Source organism: Rutidosis leptorrhynchoides, chromosome 1 (genome assembly GCF_046630445.1).
Source record: "Rutidosis leptorrhynchoides isolate AG116_Rl617_1_P2 chromosome 1, CSIRO_AGI_Rlap_v1, whole genome shotgun sequence".
In the NCBI taxonomy this organism is placed as follows: Eukaryota; Viridiplantae; Streptophyta; class Magnoliopsida; order Asterales; family Asteraceae; genus Rutidosis; species Rutidosis leptorrhynchoides.
Window position 1 is genome coordinate 402,347,366 of NC_092333.1, and position 8,354 is coordinate 402,355,719.

An 8,354-nucleotide genomic window follows, 5' to 3' on the forward strand; every position below is an offset into this window, starting at 1 on the left:
TAATTGTAAGCATTTTTGTTAAGTAGAAGTATTTTGATAAGTGTCTTGAAGTCTTTCAAAAGTGTATAAATACATATTAAAACACTACATGTATATACATTTTAACTGAGTCGTTAAGTCATCGTTAGTCGTTACATGTAAGTGTTGTTTTGAAACCTTTAGGTTAACGATCTTGTTAAATGTTGTTAACCCAATGTTTATAATATCAAATGAGATTTTAAATTATTATATTATCATGATATTATCATGTATGAATATCTCTTAATATGATATATATACATTAAATGTCTTTACAACGATAATCGTTACATATATGTCTCGTTTAAAAATCATTAAGTTAGTAGTCTTATTTTTACATATGTATTTCATTGTTAATACACTTAATAATATATTTACTTATCATTTAACATAATTAACCAAGTGTATCAATATCTTAATATGATTCATATGTACCTAGTAAGACGTTGTTATAACAATAATCGTTATATATATATCGTTTTCGAGTTTCTTAAATTAATAGTCTCATTTTTATGTATATAACTCATTGTTAAAATACCTAATGAGATACATACTTATAATAAAAACATGTTAACTATATATATAACCATATATATGTCATCGTATAGTTTTTACAAGTTTTAACGTTCGTGAATCACCGGTCAACTTGGGTGGTCAATTGTCTATATGAAACATATTTCAATTAATCAAGTCTTAACAAGTTTGATTGCTTAACATGTTGGAAACATTTAATCATGTAAATATCAATCTCAATTAATATATATAAACATGGAAAAGTTTGGGTCACTACATACGCATCCCGACAATTAAAGATTCACGGGCGAAATTATACGACGCATGATCTAGAACTGGGAGCAGTAGTGTTTGCATTGAAGATATGGAGACACTACTTATATGGGGTTAAATGCACTGTGTTTACCGATCATAAAAGCCTTCAACATATTTTCGATCAAAAACAGCTGAACATGAGGCAACATAGGTGGGTCGAGCTGATAAACGACTATGATTGTGAGATTCGCTATCATCCCGGGAAAGCGAATGTAGTGGCTGACGCTCTAAGCAGAAAGTAACGAGAGCCAATTCGAGTACGAGCGATGAACATAAAAATTCACATGAATCTCAACTCACAAATCAAAGAGGCTCAACGAGAAGCTCTTACTAAGGAAAACATAGGAAATGAAACAATGAAGAAGTATGAGAAGCAACTCATTATACGAGGAGATGGAATTCGATATTTTGCAAAATGTATATGGATACCAAAGTTGGGTGGATTAAGGAAGTTGATATTGAACGAGGCACATAAGACAAGATACTCGATACATCCTGGAGTTGGAAAGATGTATCAAGATCTTAAGACGTATTATTGGTGGCCTAATTTAAAGACAGACGTTGCAACATATGTCGGGGAATGTTTAACTTGTTCCAAAGTCAAAGCAGAACACCAGAAGCCGTCAGGGTTACTTCAACAACCAGAAATCCCAGAATGGAAGTGGGACGGTATTACCATGGATTTTATCACAAAGTTACCCAAGACTGCATGGGGTTATGACACCATTTGGGTAATAGTTGATCGTCTCACCAAATCTGCACATTTCTTGCCTATTAAGGAAACGGATAGAATGGAGAAACTATTACAATTATACATAAAGGAAATTGTTTCAAGGCATGTAATACCTATTTCCATTATATCCGATCGTGATAGTAGATTTACATCAAAGTTCTGGCAATCACTACAGGAGGCCCTGGGAACTCGTTTGGATATGAGCACCGCATATCATCCGCAAACTGACGGGCAGAGCGAAAGAACAATTCAGACTCTTGAAGACATGCTCAGGGCATGTGTGATCGATTTTGGAAACGGATGGGATAAATATCTACCATTAGCAGAATTCTCGTATAATAATAGATATCATGTGAGCATTAAAGCTGCACCATTCGAAGCACTGTATGGAAGGAAGTGTAGATCCCCTATCTGTTGGAATAAAGTAGGAGATCGACTTTTAACTAGTCCCGAGATCATACACGAAACTACTGAGAAGATAGTACAAATCAAGGAGAGATTGAAAACAGCCCGTAGTCGCCAAAAGAGCTACGCCGATGTCCGAAGGAAACCATTATAGTTTCAGATTAGTGACATGGTTATGCTAAAGGTGTCACCTTGGAAAGGTGTAATACGTTTCGGCAAAAGGGGTAAACTGGACCCAAGGTATGTAGGCCCGTTCAAGATCATCGAATGCATTGGACCGGTAGCTTATCGACTCGAGTTGCCACAACAACTCGCCGGAGTACATAATATGTTTCACGTTTCAAATCTTAAGAAGTGTCTTGCAAAGGAAGACCTCACCATTCCCCTTGAAGAAATCCAAGTTGACGAGAAACTACAATTCATAGAAGAACCAGTCGAAATCATGGACCGTGAAGTTAAACAACTCAAGCAGAGCAACATACCAATTGTTAAGGTTCGTTGGAATGCTCGAAGGGGTTAGAAGTTTACTTACAAAACGAGAGGATCAGATGAAACAAAAGTACCCACATTTTTTTCCCGAGAACGCAAAATAGGTACAACTTTAAAATTTCGGGACGAAATTTATTTAACGGGTAGGTACTATAACGACCCGAATTTTTTCGATCATTTTATACATATGAGATTAATATTTACATAAATTAAACATTACCAACATGATAAGCAATCCAAATTGTTGAGTCTTGTGTTTTTGAAAAGAGTTTTACACAACGTTTGACCGTCCAATTTGACCGATGATATCACGAACTATATAACATACGATAATTATACGATTGTGTACATATACCTATTTATACATATTTAAAATGATCTAAGGATGGTTTAACATATCATTGTTTACTAATAACAATGAGTTATAAGTATACTTTGAGACTACTAACTTAAGTTTTCAAAACGATAACTATATGTAACGTTCTTTGACATATATACCTATTACTTATAATGCTTATACAAGTATCGTATAAATATGTATTTAATCACTTTTAAAGGGCTTATATACATAAAACAATATAAGTATATTTACAAAAGATAGCTATATTTGAATTCTCGTTCCGTTTCCTCAAGATTTCTACACGTATACCTAGGGTATATGTAACTGTATTGTACATAACTTCTAGATGTATATAATATTGGTATATACACATCAATTATCATCTTTAGCAGCCTTAAATTATTAAGGAACATGTGGAACCAACCATTTGTCAAGTAGGATGAATTATTTAGCAAGAAAACAAAATTAGAAATCTTTTCTTTCTTTATAAACTAAAAACATTTTTATGCATGAACACCATTTCTTCATTCCATTTTCTCATACTTACACTCCCATTTCTTTCTCAAAATACTCCTAACTTCATACTTGATCATCTTCAAGCATTTTCCCCATCATTTAGCTTCAATTACAAGCTTTAATCATCATAAAAACAACCTAGAATCAAGAAGTTGCAATATTACTTCCAATCTTTCAATCCAACTTCACCACTCTTTAGGATCAAGAGTTATACTTCCTTTCTAGTAGCTTTATCCAAGTAACTTGAGGTAGTAACCTTATTCATAATCTTATTCGATTCATATTCATATAGCTATCTTATTTTGAGTTACAAATTATAACAACAAGAACATAGTTTGAATGATTTCAAACTTGTTCGCACACTAAATAGATCCTTCTAACTTGACTTTTAAAACACTTCAAGACCTATAATATATCATAATGATATGCTAACTTAACAAGATACAACTTGATTTTACAAAGAACACCTTAAAACTGAATTTATGTCGTCGGAGTGCAAGGCTGTTTTGGGTTGGATAATTAAAAACCATCTTAAACTTTGAATTGGAAGTTTATATTCTGGAAAAATAATATTTCTTATGAATATGTTAATATATAAAAATCTCATGGTGTAACTCAAAATGTAAGTATTTTTGTAAAAATGATCATATAGATGTTTTTACGACGGAAATGATCACTTTCATAAGATTCACCAAAGTTTGACCTATAACCTGTGATTTTGAATACAAACTAAGGTATTTACTGTTTATATTCATAAATAATAGCTCGATTCAAGGAAGTGGCAAGTTGAACCAACAAAAACGGAGTTGTATTGAAGAAACTACGGCTAAAACAAAATTGGGTATCCGAAGCTAGTTTAGCTACGAAATTAATTGGAGTAAAACTAAACTAATCATATATTTGCTAATTAATATGATATTTTATATATATATATATTTACTTATGATTTTATTTTATATATTTTAGGACCACCCGTAAACAACACGAGAGGATTAATTATAAGACCACATGATTGTACGCAACACGTCATTTGACAACACGGTACTTTATGTACGCAACACGTCATTTGACAACACGGTACCATGGGTCGAGATTAATTCTGATCAATACGAATATGATGGAGTCTTTATTTATTTTATTGAACAACTAATTGTGGACTACTAACATCGGACTGCTAACTACGGACTATTAGATATTAAAAGTATTATAAGTATACATGTAACGATTATTTGAAAAGAAAATATGTTGATATATTATATATGGTTAGGTTCGTGATATCTATCGGAGACCAGGTCGTGTTATATATCTTCAAGGCAAACGTGAGTATATAGTCCCACTTTTAAACTCTAAATATTTCAGGATGAGAATACATGCATTTTATGATTTACGTTATGGACACAAGTGATAAAAAAATATATTCTACGTTGAGTTGTACCACTGGCATACTTCCCTGTAGCTTGGTAACTACTATTTACATGTGGTATTGTAAACGCGAATCCTGTTGATATATCTATCGGGCCTGACAACCCCAACCGAACTGGACGACCAGTATTCAACGGTTGCACAGTACTTCGTTTTGGTGACTACACTTGGTACAGTGTAGTGAGATTTCATAATAAAGGGAATATGCGACATTGATTAAATGTTAAGTATGGTTATCAAGTGCTCAACCACTTAGAATATTTTTATTAAAACGTTTATGTATATGAAATCTTGTGGTCTATATTTATAACGCTGCTAGCTTTAAACCTATATCTCACCAACTTTATGTTGATGTTTTAAGCATGTTTATTCTCAGGTGATAAATAAAAGCTTCCGCTGCATTATGCCGAATTTAAGCAAGATTTGGAGTATGTATATTTGTGTCAAAAATAAAACTGCATACCGAAAGATTTGTAATGTGAAATATATTGGAAATCGTATTGTTATTATCAAATGTAAAGTTTGTAAGACTAAGATTATCGTTAAACGATAATCATTATTATGTTGTTTAATCCTTTGGTTATAGTAAAGGTTATGGTTTGTATCATAAAAACGTATGCAGATTTTGAAAAATGTCACATATAGAGGTCAATACCTCGCAATGACACCAATAAGTACGTAACATTTATAATCGATATGAACGGGATGCTTCAGATATTGAACATCAATCTGCTTAGTCCTTGAATGCATTACAGGATTGTTGGTGCTAGCAATTGCACTGGTGTTGTCACGATAGATTGGAGTTTTTATAACATGAACACCATAGTCCTTCAGCTGGCTTTGCATCCATAGTACTTGAGCAGTACAACTACCAGCAGAGACATATTCTACCTCAGCAGTAGATGTGAACACAGTATTTTTCTTTTTGCTTGTCCAACTGACTAGCCTACCACCTAGTAACTGGAAACCACCAATAGTACTTTTCCTGTCTATTTTACACCATGCAAAGTCAGCATCTGAATACCCAATTAGCTGAAAATGCTGGTCTTTGGGATACCAAATTTCACGTTTAGCAGTACCTTTTAGATACCTAAATATCCTTTTTTCTGCTAGCAAATGTGACTCTTTAGGATCAGCTTGATATTTGGCACAGAGACATGTGACAAACATAATATCTGGTCTGCTGGCTGTGAGATAAAGTAGGGACCCAATCATACCTCTATATTCAGTGATATTGACTGGTTCACCATTGGGGTCAGCATCTATTTTGATAGATGCTGCCATTGGAGTCCCTATATCTTTTAAACAGGTCAGACCAAATTTTTTTAATATATCTTTGATATATTTATCTTGACTTATAAAAATTCTATCATCAAGTTGTTTAATTTTCAATCCTAAAAAGTATTGCAAATCTCTTTGTAAGCTCATTTCATATGTCTTTGACATAAGTTTTGAAAAATCTTGACAATGTTTTTCATTTTTAGATCCATAAATAATATCATCCACATATATATGTACAAGCAAGAGATCACCATCTATCTCCTTTTAGAATAGAGTGGTATCAATTGTTCCAACTTTAAAACCTATACCAGTGAGATACACATGAAGTGTCTCATATTATGCTCTTGGTGCCTGTTTTAGGCCATATAGAGCTTTGTGTAACTTGTAGACATGGTCTGGATATTTACTACTTACAAAACCAGGAGGCTGTTTGACATAGACTTCTTCTTGCAGCTTCCCATTTAGAAATACAGACTTAACATCCATCTGGATTAGCCTAAAGTTCATCTTAGCAGCATATGCCAAGAACAATCTAATAGCTTCTATCCTAGCCATTGGTGCATATGTCTCTCTATAATCTAATCCTTCTTCCTTTTTGAAACCCTGAGCTACCAATCTAGCTTTGTTTCTGATCACAATCTCATCTTCATCCATCTTATTCTTAAAAACCCACTTGGTACCAATGATCTTCTTAGTTTCATCATCAGGTTTAGATACCAATGTCCAAACCTTATTCCTATCAAAATGGGAGATCTCTTATTACATAGCTCCTGCCCAACTTGGATATTTTATTGCTTCTTCAGGACATGTAGGTTCAATGGTAGATACAAAGTTTACATGTATATAAAAGTTGCTGGTTGCATGTCTCCTTGTCTTAACACCACTGGCCAGATTACTAATAACCTGCTCAATTGGATGCTCCTTTGTACATATAGTGTTATGAACAGATGAGCTTGTTGTGGAACACACATCATCTTGATCATTAGCTGGTTCAACAGTATGAGCAGCAGCAGAAGATAGCTGTTCATTATGAGTGTAACCAGTACCAGCTTGTGATCCTTCAGAACCAGTAGACCTCTGCTCAAGTTGTAGAATTTCAGTAGAGCCAGTAGGTCCACTTGGTTAAGACACAGATGGAACAGAATGTTCCATTTCAACATCAGAGAACTCAGCAACATGGATTGGTGAGGGAGTTGCTGCTGGTTCTTTTTCATCATCTAGAGCTTGATGAGTAGGCTCTTCAAATAGTAACTCCTCAACTTCTTGGCCAGAAGATGAAGTAGGGGCAGTTTCATCAAACGTAACATTAATGGATTCTTCAAAACAACCCCTTCTTTTATTGTAGACCCTATATGCCTTTGACATGTTGGAATATCCAAGAAATATACCTTCATCAGCCTTAGCATCAAACTTTCCCAGCTGATCCTTATTATTTAGAATGTAACAAGGAGTGCCAAAAACATGAAGAAAATAAATTGAGGGTCTTTTGCCTTTAAGAACTTCATAAGCAGTTTTCTGATGTCTTTTCATAATTAAAGATCTATTCTGGGTAAAACAAGCAGTATTCACAGCTTCTGCCCAATATGAATTTTTCAGCCCAGACTCCGCCAACATAGATCTTGCTGCTTCAATGAGAGTTCTGTTTCTTCTTTCTACAACACCATTCTGCTGAGTTGTTCTCACAGCAGAAAAGTTCTGTGAAATACCTTTGTCAGTACAAAATTCTTTCAATGTAGCATTTTTGAATTCTGTACCATGATCACTTCTTAGCTGCTTCACCAGTTGCCCATTCAAAAGTTCCATTCTTTTGATAAAATTAATAATTTCATCAGCAGCTTCACTCTTTTGCTTCAAAAAGAATACCCAAGTGTATCTAGAATATTCATCAACAATAATTAGTGTATATTTTTTCCCACTACAGCTGGCTACATTAACAGGACCAAAAAGATCCATGTGAAGTAAGTGAAATGGCTTTTCAATAGATGAAATTTTCTTTGATTTGAATGAGGCATGGTGATGCTTTCCCTTTTCACAACCAGGACACAATCTGTCCTTCACATAAGACATACTGGGTAGCCCAGACACCAAACTTTTACTAGACAACTTGTGAATATCCTTGAAGTTAAGATGTGAGAGTCTCTTGTGCCATAACCACTTGAGGTTGTCTGCTACCTTTGAATAGAAACAAGTATCAGTTGTTGTTACTGCTATGTTCATGTCAATTTGATACATGTTCTCATGTCTTTTTACTATTAGCAGAGGCTTCCCTGTCTTATCAAAAATAGTGCCAATTTTCCTTCTGAATTGGACTATCTTATTCTT